Here is a 17,293-nt window from a genome sequence, read left to right as displayed (position 1 = left end):
CGGAAAGTTCTGAGAGACCCTAAGATTCCCAGACAAAAACTGACTAGCGTTTTAGGGAAACCATTTAATGCTTCGCAAATTCCGGTTTCCTTCATCACATCTCCTGGTGCTAAACTAAAGGACGCCGACCCAAGTGACAGGGGCTGTGTCTTCCATGTGTTGTTTGTTTATTTACTTACAAGTGACCAACACAAGGATCAGGTCTGACATTTTGACGCTATCCTATGATGTTCCAGAATGTAAACGAGGCATCAACATCACTTCACGTTTCCATAAAGACACCTCTTCTTTCCTCTTCATCTCTTACTGAACTAATTCCAACCAGTGTTGGTGGGAGATGGACCGACTTCCTGGAGTTTGCGTTTCTGCACAGGCTCTGCCATCTGCTTCCCCACGTTATTTGCCTAAATAAACAGGGAAAGATAAAAATAAATAAGAGGGGGTCAGTGTAAGAGAACATGGTTTTGAAAATGGGGCACCCTATTGACAAGTATGGTCCAATCCTGGCTCTCAGGAGAGCTTAAAGGGCTATGGACATGAATCAACACTCTCAAACATCTGTCTGACATGTCCCACGCTATCCCCAGCAGTCTGAGATGTAGGATTTATAGGAATCATTTTAGCGGGTAAGTTCCAATATCTTATTATTCAGCCTGCTGTTCCAAGACTGCCATCTTTCACTTTTTAAATTGAGGATATGATAAATGGTGAGCAACAGGTTTTTTTAATTCCTCTTGTCTCAAATCACTTACTTAACACTTTTAATTAGAGCTAATTAATGGGAGCTGGAGAGAGCTCAGCGGGGAAAATGCTTGTTGTACAGCACAAGGCCTGGAGTTCGGATCCCAAACATCCACATCATGAGCTGACGTGAGCTTAAAATCCCCGTGCTGGGGAGTCGGAGCTGGGGGGATCCGTGGAGCTTGCTGGGAAATCAGTCAAGATGAATCTGCCACCTTCAGGTTCAGTGTGAGACCCTGCCTCAAACACTATGGTGTCACACAACTGAGGAAGATGCCCCGTGCTGACCGCCGACCTTTACCTGCACACACATGAGTACATCCCAGGACTATCTGTACATACAGAAATAAAAAGAAATCGTCACAGCAGAGAGCTTCCTCCCATGAATGTGGCTTTCCCTTCACAGTGCATTTCTCACTAAGTAAAAAAGCATGAATTCATTATTCTACGTAGGAGATTCTAGGATACAAAAGAGGAGGAAAGCTAGACTCACGGTTTAAGTGGTTGAGAGCCTATTTGTAGAGCCAGAGAAAACAGACAAATCTTAAAAGCAACCGTGATAAAAACTGTTTTCAATCCCTGCTTTATGGTGTTTGCATCGTTCTTCCATGTAAACACTCCCACTGAAGCAAGTTCCAAGCTACTTTGTGATGTCGCTGAATGCGGAGTTGGGAAGGTGTCCATGACTGGCTTTTTCCAGCCAGCTGCAGCAAATAACCAAATCTGAAAAGCGGTGAGCCCCAGTGCTATCAGTGATCAGTCTAGTGGTCAGCGGAGGCAGCGGAGCCTAAGGGTCATGTAGGCGCTGGACCAATGGACTTCATCTAGAGAAGATGGCAGGCACGAACATGGCTGAGTGGTTTCTGACAGAGAACGGCAAAGTCTTGCTTAAGAAGCAACACTGTACTGTAAGGTCTGAGGAAAGACTGGAGACATTATGTAGGAACACAGTAACAAAATATGACCATTTGAAAATATAGCAAACACCCTGTGGGCTATAAAAGAAAAACAGGCCGCTGACTAGATTTGGCCCGTGGGCTGTAGCTTACTGACCTGTCTTAAAAGATGCAGGCCACGGGCTAATTAGACTAATGTCTCTCTTCTGCACAATGGCTGTGTTTTTCCAATTCTCCTAAACTGTGTGAGTGCGCCAAGAAGTCCACTGCACAGACTTCTGGAAATCGCATTTTGTTTGGCCTGAGCTCACATTCCCTGATCCAGGGGAACTAAGGAGTGCTGTGAGCTGCAGCAAGCGAATGCAACTCTCTCCATTTGCTTCAGACACCGAAGGGCATCGTACTGCATATGGAAAGCCATGCGCATTCATCTTGCCAAGTCAAGGAGGAGAATGGAGCTCAGACTGCACCAGTGATCTATTCTCAGAGAACCACAGGCCTCGGAGAAACCACAGCACTGGAAGAATTCTGCTTCCTCAGTATGGCCAGCTTGCTTTGACTACAGGCAACTGCTTGGCACAGCACAGGGGCAAAGATGGTTGTTGACACGACTTGTTTGGATAGTGACAGAGCATTATCTTTTTTCTAGTTTATCATTTATAATACACTTTATGGAAACTTAATATGTGCTACATTCCAAAAAACTCTGAGAGCCTCTGTTTGTTGCAAAACTTTCTTTCGTAATAACTTTTACAGGGTACCAAAACGTACAGGAACACTCAAAAAAGGATGGGTCATGTCAGAGGGGCACAGTGTGAGTCATAAAGATTCCTCATAGCTAAACCTCAAACAATTCAAGCAATATAAATAAATTAATACATTACTATTGGATCTTAACCTCAGTATGGAAAGGGGGTGAACGTAGGAGGGACTAACTGAGTTAGACGGGAGTTGGGGACTGGGGGGAGGCAGGAGAGAAAGTAGTGGGGGGACATGGAACAGCAATTGTTTATGAGTATGCTACTGTCAAACATCGAAACAACCACCGCATAACACAGAGCATTCAACATCCACATCAAATCAAGGAATGAGCAAACTCCGATGAAGTGAAGCAGCAGCTGGGCCAAGGGTTTTACCTCACAGTAGCTGTTCTCAAAGGGCTGCGCCTCCCCCCTGGGTAAGACAAGATGGGTCCTGAGACCCGAGAAGAGGAAGTGGTTGTAGCTCATGCTCACGACCAGTGCACACGTCTGTCTGTCCATTCATACCAGATACGAGAACCAGGACAGCGGAGACTCAGTCTGACTGCAGCAAGTGATTTTTTTTATTCATTTACTTAATTATTCTTTAGAGAACCAGTGCTCCACGTTAGAACAACTTTAAAAGAGTGTTTTCTGAGAAATGACATAGAATATACCACAGTGGTATGGCTTCCATTTTGAACAGTAGAAGGACAATACCAACGGTTCTGGTTAAATTTGACTCACCTTCCATGGAATAGTCTTGTGGAATTTTCCCCGTGTATTTGGCTGAGTTTATTTGAATTTGTCTCAAAGGGTAAGCTTGAATAATATTTTCATTTCTCCACCACAGAACGTGACAATTAATTTAAAGCACATCTCATGTTTTAGCACTGTAGTACCTTTGGGGTTAGACATTTTATTTCTGCATTGCTGCCTTGAAGACTCTGCTGCAGACGGAAGGGTTGGCTTACGGTTGGCGGAGGTCTGGACTGAGCGCTGGAGTGAGTTCCAGGACCAGCTCCCCTCTCACTAGCTCTGTTACTCCAGCATCCCTCAACACCCAGAACTCAGTTTCTCCACCATGACAAAGGATACAAGACGTGCTTGAGTGTCTTAAGCAAAGCTGAGTTCACAATGAAATTGTGACGTGTACATGATTATATTTTATAATTCTAAAGCACTACATCTGAGGATATTTGAAGTGAGAACTCAGAAGAATAGCCTGTTTGTAAAACAGAAAGTAACTGCAAATCCTCGTGTCAACTACCTTGTATGTCTGTAACCTGTGACTGATTTATTGGTATAAGACTTCTAGTTTTCCTGAAGTTTGTTATTTCTGAAGTAAGCTTTTTATCACCAGTAGTTATAATAAACACAACACTTTTTAATCAAATCTTTTCTTCCATAATTGTTCTAAACAGTTTGTTACTTAGAAGTTACTGGGTCAGTATCTTCATTCACTTGTTATATATGTATTTAATTGTTTTAAGGATTTATTTATGTGTGTGTCTGTGCGTATCTGTGTAGGTCCTGTCTTTGTGATGTCTTCAGAAGCCATTAGAAGGCATCAGTTTTCCTGGGCTGGAAGCTCAGGCTGCTGTGATCTACCTGGGTGTTGGGAACTGAACTCAGGTCCTTGGAAGAGCAGCAAGTGCCCTTCACTGCTATGCCATCTCTCCCACCCACTCCCACCCCAGTGCCAACATGGTAATCAGATTTTGCTATTTTTTTTAAAGAACAGTGTTTGATAATGTATAGAATGCTGTGTCTAAAGACATAAAAGTAAAGATACTTACATGACCTCAAGATTATCCATAGCCTACTGGGGCTCCTCCTAATTTGCCAAAAATTATAGGTACAAGTTGATTAGCAGTACTCATTAACTTTTAAATAGGAAACAAATTGAAAGGAGAATAAAACGAAAGCATAATTAATGTTGGGCACATCGGTCCTCCGTCTGTATCACTGGTTAATTTAAGCTTTACAAAGCACCCACTATTCAGGCTCCAGATGTCACTCACTTTTCACAAATGCAAACTCAGAACCCTTGATCCACATATCTCTCTTACTCTGACCCCCGAGCTAGTAGCTGCTACCCTGTTCCATGAAGTATTACATACTTGGGTTTTTTTAAGTGGGGAAGCTGAAGTGTCTGTATCCACTGTGTACGTAGCAGCTGTTTGGGGCTTGGTTATGGTGACCACTTCCAAGGTTCATCAAAAGTCAACTGTTCATTACATACCAATAAAGGTGTGTGTGTGTGTCGGGGGTGCCTAAAGTACTATCAAGCTAATAATAAATCTGACGCCTTGAATTCCAGTGCCCTGAGGATTGGACAATGTGGCTGAGAAGAGCAGGTGGGGAGTGAGCCGGCATGGAAGCTGAGGGGATTCAGTGGCCTGAAGTGGCTGGGCATTGATTGCCACAGGGCGAGGCCTGGCGTGTGAAATACAGCCGTTAAAGATCACGCGTGCTTCAGAGGGCTTGAGAACTTCATTTGCAGTTAATTGTTAAATCTAAAAGAAGTCAAAGTTTTATAAAAACAATGTAGTCAAATAAAATTATTTCCTGCATTACTGGTTTGGAAACCATTGTTATTGCTCAATCCATTGATCCATTTCCTTGAGTTAAATTGCTTAGTTAGAAGTCTGGGTGTGGTAAATTCTGAACCATTTACCTCTAAAACTCTCCCTGCCTTACTCCCCTACCTCGAGCTTCCCCCAGCTACTCATTCTCTCTAACCCTGCCATCTCAGCACGCGGTCTCTTGTCTTCATCCCTTACTCTCCCTCTGTCTCCTTTTTCACAGCCAGGCCCAGTAAGAGGCCATGCTCAGTCTCTTTCTCTTCCTGCTCTCAACTCTTTCAGATGCCTCTGACTGTTCTCTCAGAACTACCCCCCCCTCCCCACTATACAATGGAGCGGTTCTGTCATCAGTGTATACGATCCCACCCCTGGCTGCCCCATCATCTCAGAAGACGTTCCTCCATCCGCCATCCTTCATCCTCCATTTCCTCACCTCACGCCACACTAACAACCATCCTCACACAGAGCGCATTGTCCCAGCTCTGAGAAATGAAAACTAAAAAAGCACTTATCAAAACAGCTGTGAAATCCTGTCTTGCTATCTTTCTGGCTGTGTTTTAATTTCCCCCAGAAAGTCCCTTTATTCAAGTGATAGTTAGTAGTATAGTACTCCAACAGGGATATGGAGAAACACTCCACCTCGGATGATGCTGTGGAGACCACACATTGGGTGTTCACTCTCCAGACCCAGTCCGCTCCGTAGAGCTTTCTGCATGTATTAAATATGGAGAATGGGTAGACACTGCTATTACTCATGTGGGATGCTATTTCACTCCCTCTGCCTTTTATAGCTTTGCAGAGAGGAAGGAGAAGTCTGCGGCTCCCTCTGCAGCCCTCCTTCCCTCAACAATCTGAACCCACAATGAAGCCATGACGTAATTGCTTCATCCTTGTAGATAGATGGCATCATCTTCACTGAAGAAAAGGAAGCAGCAAGACCAAGTGTGGTTAACTGACTTGACAGTGATCTCACAGTCTTCTGCTCTAAAGCTGGAATTATAATCACGACTCTGTTTCTGGGTACCTGGCCCCATGCTATTCCTATACTTCCTTCCTATGCCTCTCGAAACTTTAAATTCATATTTAATTATAAAGCTCTCAGCAATAGGAACGTGTTTCTGCATCGAATTCAAAACAAATCACTGACATTAGAATGAGGGAAAAAATCCATTTTACACCTATGTACATGCTTGTACACACACACACTGAATTTAAGCTGAGAACCTTCGGTTTTGGTCATACAATGATGATCATGCCCTCACAGGCAAAGGCTTACAAAAAAATCTCCCATTTAAAATTCCTATGATTCTAAATAACTTGAGAAGAGAAAATTCATTAAAAAATACTGGAGCAAAAGAAGAAAGGGTAGTGGGAGAAAGAGAATCTTCGGTCACCTCCTCTGGCGGTATCCCAGACTTCCCTTCTGATTTTACCAATATCCTCCACTCTCTTGTGCTGGGGACCTAAAAGCAATGAAATCAACCAAGCAGGAACTGATGCCACTGGAACTGCCACCCCCTAGTAACCATTCCCCTGCTAAATGATGTCCCTGGAACTGTGACCCCCCCAGTAACCATTCCTCTGCTAAATGATGTCCCTGGAACTGTGACCCCCCCAGTAACCATTCCTCTGCTAAATGATGTCCCTGGAACTGTGACCCCCCAGTAACCATTCCTCTGCTAAATGATGTCCCTGGAACTGTGACCCCCCCAGTAACCATTCCCCTGCTAAATGATGTCCCTGGAACTGTGACCCCCCCCCAGTAACCATTCCTCTGCTAAATGATGTCCCTGGAACTGTGACCCCCCCAGTAACCATTCCTCTGCTAAATGATGTCCCTGGAACTGTGACCCCCCCAGTAACCATTCCTCTGCTAAATGATGTCCCTGGAACTGTGACCCCCCCAGTAACCATTCCCCTGCTAAATGATGTCCCTGGAACTGTGACCCCCCAGTGACCATTCCCCTGCTAAATGATGTCCCTGGAACTGTGACCCCCCCCCCCAGTAACCATTCCCCTGCTAAATGATGTCCCTGGAACTGTGATCCCCCAGTGACCATTCCCCTGCTAAATTGTTTCTCATTGGCCTTTGTTCCGTGGCAGAAAACCTAAGGCACTGTGACATCCATACTGCATCAAGGGTCCTGCTGAACTCTTAGAGAGCAGCTGTCTGCACCACACGTGTGGGTCCTGTGTTAGACGTTGGCACCACACGTGTGGGTCCCGTGTTAGACGTTGGCACCACATGTGTGGGTCCCGTGTTAGATGTTGGCACCACACGTGTGGGTCCTGTGTTAGACGTTGGCACCACATGTGTGGGTCCCGTGTTAGACGCTGGACATAGAGTTCCTGAATCTCTATGTCCTCAAAGCCCATCTTCCTGTTGTAGCCTCAGTAAGACCCCATGCTTGGAACTGAGCAGTGTTAGAACCTTCTAGGCCATGCTGCCATGACGCAGAATGATCTATTTTAGGAAGCTCTCTTCCTACTCTTCTTGTTGCTATCCCGTCTCACGCCCTGGTTCAGCCTCAGATGAACACACTCAATGACCTGCTGTGATACGTCAAGTTGTCTTTGTGGCTGTTTCTCTCGGCCTTATGGGAATCAGGAAACCCAGAATTTCTTTCAAAAACAGGGATCTCTGAGAGTGATATCCACCCCAACCGGGAAAAGAGAAGCAGAGGCTGTTGAGAACAGTTAACAGAGGATGTGACCCAGGGACAGAAAAATCAGACGGAACAGAGTCTCATCGCTGAGAGACTTTCCCTGGGTCCCGCCACACCAGGAGCACCAGGTCTCCGAAAGTACATATTCTGTCTTCTCTGTGGTCTGTAAGGGTTAACACCATGTGCTGGGCAGAACAGAGAGTTCCAGATAAACCTCTCCGGATGCACGTGCCACTCTTTCGACTGGGAGAAAATGAGCATGCGCACACAAGCCAGCTCTCAGCAACTCTCTTCTGGCGGGAAGTGCCAATTCTTTTGGCGCTCTGTGTTGTTTTTGTCTAAATGTGCCTGGCCAAGTGACCTTGCAGACTTTGCTCCTGGCCTCGTTTAGAAACGAGGCTCTTGGAACAAAATGAGATCAAAGGCCCATTCAGGCCAGCTTCGGTGGGAGACTTTCTCAACTCTCGAGAGTACCTCACTCACTCCATTCCTCTTCAAGTGCCATGAACTTCCCACCCTCACGCACCAACTCCAGGCCAATTTATATGCCCTCTGAGGGGTTGTAACGCTTCCTCCCACCTTCCTGCCCGGGCTGGTGATGTTCAACAAACATTCTGGAACTTCTGGGTTTGTTCCCTGTGCACTCTCTCCAGCTACATCCCACCTCCAGCAGCCCTGGCAGCCAACCTCCTAGGACTCTTTCCTAGGCGTATGTGAATGACACAGGACTATCTAATTTCATATCCTTATGACTTTCCTTATCCACCTTTTCCTTGATAGCATGAAACTATGAGAGGGCTCATTGCAGTGGGGAAGAGAGCAAGGTTCTTTGTTTTGTTTCATGCCTAGAGCTATTGCTGGAATGTATAAGCAAAAAGGGAACGTAGGGTCCATGAACTGGTAGATTCATGATGCAAACTTCCAATGTAGCTTCCTAGTTCTACCACACTTGCAGAAAAAGACTTTCTGCTGCTCTCATTACTTAAAGGTTTCATCAATAACATCTTGGTTAGGAACGATTGAATTTTGCATGTTCATAATGGTTGTTAGGAACAGTGACACCCAAGAGAACTTAAAACACCCCAACACAAGAGACTGTGTACATCCTCTGTGGTCACTCCCTCCGTGGATGTCCACCCGGCGAGTCGACTCATGAGCTCATTCTCTGTAAACCACTCCAAGCTAAATCTAAGGGAAGTTTACTACGTTCCCGAACCCAATTCCCATCCCTACAATCTCTCGTGCAAGTGGACAGTTTGATGTTTGCTTTGATACTAACCTATGACATTTGCAGACTGCAAAAAAGGCTTCATTTAATTTTTACTGCCTTAAGGAAAGACAATCAATGTTTACCGTTTGCCTCCCCCAATTGCTCAAAGGAATCTTGAAGGTTCTATCGAGAAATTGTTTACCGTTCATTTTCAATTCAAAGGGAAACTGCTCTCACTTTTGAGCCTGAAGGGAAAGCTAGGCGGCTGCCGAAGCACAATGTGTTCTTTGTGTTGGCCTAGGCTGCATGACAGGAGCTTACAGACCAAAGAGATATTCCAGCCACATGTTTAAAAGAACAGGCAGCAAGAAATGGCTTAAGTCAATTATAACCCTCCTTCCCAAACCAGCTTGTGGGATGGATACTATTATCCAGATACTTCTACCTAGCAGTCAGCCAAGGCTCCTCTTAGCTGGCTGAGTGTCTGAAACCTCCTTACCCTTGAGACTGACCGTAAAATCAACACACTGGCAAAGCAACAGTTTCACATTCCAAACATGCACAAAAACCAGGACCATAATTACCTCCACTGTAAGCCAGTGGGAAAATGAGGCACGCTGCCTCCTATCTTTACACTGGGCTGGGGACCCTGTCAGAACTTCCCAGATGCTGAATAAATCCTCAAAGCTCTACTCTTTCCCATGTGAGGCCATGTGCTCACCAAGGCTGAAGTCAAGACAAGAGTGATCAGTTTGTGAGAAGACATACACTAGAGTTAATGTTCGTTTTGCATTAGTTTGGCCATTTATTTAGCTGGGAGTCACACACACACACACACACACACACACACACACACACAAAATTAAAGTGCCACCCACGGGAGTGTGTTAAAAAAGACTGGCCAGAGAAGTTGCCTTAGAATGCTTATTCAAAACACAAACAGATATAACTGGTAGGTTCAGCTGGCAAATATGGAAGGCCTATAGACTGACATCTATTTCTGCAGGGTAGAGATTGACAAGCTTCAAGTGTGGAGAGATACCCTGTGTCAGAAGTGAACTGGAGCGATTGAGGATGAGTTTCAACATGGTCATTGCTTCCACATACATCCACACCTACGTGCAAACATGTATACATACATATACACATGCAAGTTCAGGGTCAGCCTGGTCTGTTAGAAAGACCACGAGTAGATGATAGATAGATAGATAGATAGATAGATGATAGATAGATGATAGATGGATAGATGATAGATAGATAGATAGATAGATGATAGGTAGATGATAGATAGATAGATAGATAGATAGATAGATAGATAGATAGATAGATGATAGAAGCAGACCAACTTTTAATTTCCAACAATCTCAGAAAGGAGAAATTCTACACCAAACTATTTCCTGTTAAATTAGGCATTTATACCAGAGACCTCATTTTAGAAATTATAAATGAAGCAGAGAATATAGGCTCATGTTGTCATCCCAGCACTTGGGAGGCCTAGGCAAGAGGCTCTTTGGTATTTGAGACCAACCTAGGCTACAGAGTGAGTTCTAGACAATCTGCGCTATAGTTAGATATTGTCTCAAAACAAAGCAAACACCCCCTACCCAAATTAAAGAATTATGGTGTAAGCTGTGACTGTTTTAAGTATAAAAGTGCTATCAGATCTATCTGGAGTAATCAAAAAAGACAGCTTGCAACTCAATAACGCCAACTGAGCCATTAGTCTCATAAATGTACTTCATGAACTTTTAAAAAAATACACCAAGAAATAATTTTATTGTTTTAAATTAAATCGTATTCCATATACACATATATGCACATATAAAATGTCCCAGTTCAAATATATATATTTGAAATATATACATATATAATATACATATATAAAGATATATAGATATATCATATATAGTCACTTAGTGTGAGGCTAAATTTTTGGAATAATGTTTTAATTTTAAGTCTGTGATACATTTCAACGACTCTATGTTCTCTGGATTATCTTAGTCTTTTTTTTCCCCTTAAATTCTACATGTTTCTCACATCATGTATCTTGATCCCATTTATGCTCTATTTAAATATGTCAGCAAACTAACTGAGCACTGTGCTAATGGCAACATGTGTCCTTTGGTAAATGGGGAGAAAATGTGTCTTTATCCTTTGGGAGTATCCAGTTTAGTGAGGACACTGATACTATCATTAACAAATGATTCTCCTAAAAGGGCTACTTTCCAAGCCAGGAAAGTTTTCTTAGGGATAACTCAGTTTATTAGGATAGCAAGGAAGAATTTCTATAGTGTGTGGACTTTGTCTGCCACCTACTTCAGGCATCTGAAGAACCGAGTGATGTGCTTCTGGATGTGGTTGGACACTCTTCATCGATGACTAAGTGATACTCAACACTGGATGTGAATACTTGTATATAAGGCTAAGGGACAAACACATGTCAATTCTCCTGTGATTCTGGCCACAAGGACACACATTCTGCCTCTGGGGGGAAGGCTTTGACTGAAACACAAGACTGGCTCTTAGTTTTAGGAGATCTTTACATGTTCAGATATGAAAGAGGCAGAAAGCATTTACCAGCTGTTTCCTCAAAGCTTGCCCAGAAAGTGTGCTAACAGCTAAGCAACAAGTGTCCAATCAACAGCAACCTGCAGAGTCAGATCCATGCAACAGCATTGCAACAGGTGAGATCTCAGTTGACTGACAGCTGTGCCCCTTTGAGCACCTGAGATAGGAAGTAGCCAATCAAGATGATGATTTGTCTCAGAAGTGCCTTAAATGAAAGGGACATTTATTCTTTACTTGCTGTAACTCTATGGCCACATTTAAATCACAACCATAATTTTTTCATAAGAGTCCCTTTTCAAAGGGTTGGAACAAAGACTTGCTTTCAAAAGCATCAAGTCCTATTCTGAGTGTAACACTGAAATGTCGATATTTACAACTGCACTTGTAAATAATACTCTCTGTGTACCTTGGTGTGTTCCTGTGTATTATGCATCTATCTGGGTTTCTCTGTGTATTTAACAATGGTTTTAAAGTTAGTATATAATGGAAAAAACCAACGGCCTAATAGATAATACAATGGATCTGAAGATTAAATAACTGGAACAAGAGTGTGCTACATAATAAACCCAGTGTTTCCAGTTTCTGCAACCATTCAAAAGGTTTTTGATTCATTGCAGATTCTGAATTGCTGGAAAAATGGCAGTTAATCACTTCTAACACCTATGCAGGAACACCTGGTGGGGGGAAGAGAAGGAACACGAAATTAACGCTCTGTGGCAGACTTAGACACATTATTTTAGCTTCACAGAATTGACTACCATAAGTCAAACTCAGGATACACAGAATTGATTTCTTTTGTAGGCCAAAATTGTTTTCCTTGATATATCAATTCCTTAACTGAACCTGACTTTTATTGATTTTCTTTCCTGAGCAAGGCCCACTGCCAAGAGCAGAGTGGTGTGTGTGTCTTTCCAGCTCAGCCTCATGAATAAAGCAGACTATGCCAAAACTTCTTTCTATATTGCAAAATGACTTTTCATTGTATTTTAGCAAGTTGGCGTGACAGTGTGCCTATTTTTAATCTGTTGTCTGCTGGAGGGTCCAATTCAATTGGAGAGAAAGAGAGAGGGGGGGAGAAAGAGAGGGAAAGAAACTAGTATTTCATGGCATCTAATAGAAAGATAAAATGTTTGCAAAAAATATTTAAATTGTGCATTAATTTTACATATCCATAAAGAACTTAAATGAGTTCCAGATATTAATTAGTAAGTATTTCTACATTTTTTGGAAGATTCTGCTATGAGTTGGCAGTGTTATTTTGGTTCATTCATGTGGCTGTCTGTTTACTTTTGGACAAATATTTATAGAGTAGATAGTATGTGTGAAACACTAAGTGTGTTCGGGGGACAGAGAGCCACCGTGAGACAGACAGATATAAAAGATGAAATTATATTTCCTTCCCGAGAATGTGTGGGTCTCTATAATTACCTGAGTGGTAAAGATAGCTAAAATTGGAGAATAAAACACACATAGTCTTCCTTAAATGTTGGAAGGCAGAGAAAATGTCCAGATTTGTTTAGTTCATTTTTTGGGGGGGGGGTAGATAAATGACAGATCGTAGAAGGCGAAACTCAGTTGCTCTCTTAGAGAGATCACTGAAATGGTGTTTTAGTGAAAGTCACTCTTCAGTATTTACAGCATTGCACTTGTCCACCTAGGTGTACGAGTTTCTCAGTTTCTAGAGAACTTGCCGAGATGTATGAGCACCACTATGATCTTGTTGTGGTGTCTTTCCACAGCTCCCACAATACCTGTTCTGCTGTTGGTAGTTAATTCCTGGTCCCACCTCTTACCCTAGGCAGCTACTATTCTTCTTCCTGTCTCTCTAAATTTGCCTTTCCTTGGACATGTTATAAAAACAGGATGAGAGTAAAATAGGTGGTCTTTCTGTAAATAGTCAAACCCTTCTGTTAAAGAAAAGCTTCTTAAATTCTTACTACATTAGCTGATTTTACAATTCACTGTGGTGTCTTCTGAGTCTTAGTCCCTCTCATTGGGCATAACTGGATGATTCAGAGCTCCAAGTTTACAGAGTGGGAGACAAAGCAGGACAGACAAGATCAGTTCATGGAAACTAGAGACAAACACCTCGCTGCTGTGTGTATTTATGAAATAATCCAGGGTCTGACAGGTTATTTTAGTGATGATGAGTGGACTGTATATTTGATGATCAAACTCATTGTTGACCTCAAAATCTCACCTGTCACATTTTATAGTATTATTCATAAAAAACATGAAAATTTAAATTTATTGTCATGAAGCTTGTTGGAGGAGGCCGCTTGTTAGTTCCAGCTGCTCAGCCCCAAAATAATCACACAGAAACTGTATTATTTAAATCGCTGCTTGGCCCATTAGTTCTAGCTTCATATTGGCTCTTACATCTTAATTTAACCCATCTCCATTAACTTGTCTATCATCACCTGGCTGAAGCTTACCACATGGCTTCTCCTTGACTCCGCCTCTTTCCTCCAAGCATTCAGTTTAGTTTTCCCCACCTAGCTCTGTTCTACCCTGTCAGGTCAAGGCAGTTCCTTTATTAACCAATGGTGTTCACAGCATACAGAGGGGAATCCCACATCAGAAGCTTACTTAGTTTTGTATTTCAGTTATTCTAAATCTTGCTAAATTACTTAATTTCCATCCACTGCAGATTAAGGAGGCTCTGCCATGTGCTAAATGCAAGAATATGCTTGAGATGCAGCCTAATCCGCTCAGTGGTGGCCAAGGACCTGATGAGAAGAATGAAGACGCATTTCCAGCATGGATTCAGCTTGTTCATTTATGACGTCCGATTTGAATGTGTGGTGCAAACCCCCAGCCAAATGCTGGTTCCCCAAACAAAGTGGAGCTTAATACTTTATTCCCCAGGAAGGGTCTAGACTCTCTAAATTGTCCTCCAAAGCAATCACACAATGTAGCTGGGGATGCAGAGAGCAAATGCCAGGCTTCCTTCTGAAAGGCTCTGCATCCCTAACCTTAAACTTAACTACAACATTGTATCAAAACCAATTAGCAAGGCAGAAGCACACCAAGACAGCAGACCTTAAAAGTTACCTTTCTCAGGCTGAACCCCGAGGGCAAATGCTTATGTAGAAGCTTTGTGGAATTGTTTTGAAAAAACAGTCTCAGCCACAGTCTTGGTCAGCCCGCACCTCTGCTGACTCGTCTCTTACTGCAAACACCAAGCTTTTCACAGCGCCCACCCACAGCCTCCAGTAAATGTGTCTTCATGTGGTTCTCCGAAGCCCCTGTTTCCGAGAGGGTAACAGGCACAGTTGAGAAGTTTGTGAAGTCTCCTGCAGGAACTGACAGCTCTCACTGCGCATCTGAAAGTTGCAGGTCGCCTTCGCCTTGCTCTGCTTATAGTTTTTCTCTCCCTCTGCACATCATTGCGAAAGTTTAGCTATGAAAGCAGTCGTCCAGAGAATATTAATAGGCTCCCCTCATATTCTTCAGTAGCTTATTTATGCCTTTGCTTATAATTCACAAAGAGTAGGTTAAAATGGCCAGGCTTGCCTTTAAAAAATAAATATTATAAAAACAATGGTAATATAATTACATAACAAAACATTGGTAAACAGAAAAAGGAAAATATTTGTAAATTATAACCCAACCATAGCTACCCTTACAGTGTTAGCCCTTCTTCTCTCTGTGCACATGCTTGCATGGCCATGAGTACAGGTGCCCAACATTCTCATTCCCCAACTCCAGGGGGCGCCTTTTCCATGCGGTCTCATGGGATCCACACCTACTGCTGTAGGGACTGAATCTGCTCTCTGACTCAGCCAACCCCTGCCTACCAGAGGGCCTGTTTTTCTCGTCAGATGAAATGAACTTTTCTAAGTGTTTGCTATTTTCTTGTGATAGATAGCAAGATAATGGGTTGCTGGGTTTTGATGTTGTTTTTACAAATACATTTAAAAATAGGTTGCCCAAAACTATGTTCTTATTAGTATAATGAGCTGTAACATGAATGGGGCTGGCTTGTTTGTTGTTGGGGTTTTTGTCCCGTCCGGTACCCCACAACTGTTTAGCCCCAAAGAAAATCACACATAGGTCTCCATAAATTATAAACTGGTTGGCCCATTAGCTCTAGCCTCTCACTGGCTAACTCTCACATCTTGATTAACCCATTTTTCTGATCCATGTTAGTCATGTGGCTCAGTACCTTTTTTCAGTGGGGCAGATCACATCCTGCTGGTCTGGGCAGAAGTGGGAGGAATCAACTTCCTTCTTCCCAGAATTCTCCTGTTCTCATTACATCATTTCTGCTTCCTGTCTGGTTTTCCCACCTATATTTCCTGCTTGGCCAATCAGCATTTATTTATAACATGATTGACAGAATACAAACAATTCTCCCGCACCAATGAGCATCATTAAAAAGGCAAGTTCACTTTATTTGCATTGTTTATTGCTATTTATATATACTTATGATTAAGTTAATATAAACTAGCATCCCAGGATCTATCAATAATTAATGAGATAGATGTTTCTTAGTTTTTTATTTAATATTGTCCCTACTGTGATTTTATTCTAACCCCCTCATTGTTAATTCATGGACAAATTAAAAATCCTTTTATTTTATTTAGTTAAGTTATTAGATGCTGTGTATCATGTGATAATAATTAAAATTCTTTTGAATATTTTTTAAAGTACTTCTCATTCCTGTTGTATAAGGACCAAGATCTTCCTTACTCTGAGTTCTGTAATACACATTGGCTAAGTAAGATAACAAAGTAAATAATACACTTTGTTCAAAGCCCCTAGGCTATAGTCACACGATCAAGCCTGACATAGGCATTCTATAAATGAGTTCTACAAACTATGGTCAAAAAAAAAAATACTCAGATGCTGTAACAGAACCAGTAGAATGAGCATATATTAAACTGACCCCGATCACTGACCATTGTACCCATAAATTAGTGCTGCACGCGTGTCTCAAATCTCACGAGACAAGCTTCTTTTGCAGCAGACTGCAATTAACATAGAAACCCACAGTGGTCAACGTTCATAGAACAGGAGACACAAGAGTGCTCAGTCCTGAGAGGGCATCTGTATCACACCTCTATCTCTCAAGGTTCATATGTCTCAGAAGAGATGAAGGAAAGCATGCACCAGCCAGAGGCAGTGGATAACCACAACAGACAGCCGGTTTTAGACCCGCCTGGGCAGTAGTGCATACGAACTCACCATGGTTGCGACAGCATGCCTATGAACTGAGCAAGAACAAACCAAATACGGTCCCAGTGTGGGGGCTGGTTGTCACAAAGATCCATCTGCTGTTGAAGAGATGATGGTAGCTTACCGCTGCCGGGAAAGGAGAGCTAGTTTCTCTAAGGATGTGGCCCCAGATACACTAATTTCCAGTGTATCCACACACCCAAGAGTGTATTGGTAGCACTAATTGAACTTGGTGGGTTAATAAAAAACAAGCTAATAAACAAACAAACAACACTAGCATGCTAGGTTGGATGGGCACGGAATGGAGTCAGACCTGGGAGGTGTTGAGGGAGATGACTAGGATCAAAATGCAATGGAGGAGATTCCCAGAGTTGATAAGAACATGTTTTAGAGAGGATCGATGGGATTGGCTTATTGATACAGCTGGAGAAGCCCAAGAGTGCTGACTCACACTGGAGAGGCTGGGTGCTTCAGAGGAAGGATTCCTGGAAAGCTGCTGGGTTTCAGTCCCTACAGAAGGCTGGAGAAACTGGTTCCAGCGTCAGTGAAGGTGTCAACAGTAGCAGCAATGGAGTTGACAGACTCACCAGCCAGAGAGCAGAAAACTTTTCTTCTTCCTTTTCTTCTTTTTCTCTTGGCTGCAACCAGAAGGGCACCACAATATTCCCGAATTGATCAAGGCAGTCAAGATAATCTCCCCAAA

Source organism: Microtus pennsylvanicus, chromosome 14, assembly GCF_037038515.1.
Source record: "Microtus pennsylvanicus isolate mMicPen1 chromosome 14, mMicPen1.hap1, whole genome shotgun sequence".
Lineage (NCBI taxonomy): Eukaryota > Metazoa > Chordata > Mammalia > Rodentia > Cricetidae > Microtus > Microtus pennsylvanicus.
The sequence above is the reverse complement of the archived record's forward strand: the minus strand, read 5'-3'. Positions refer to the sequence as shown.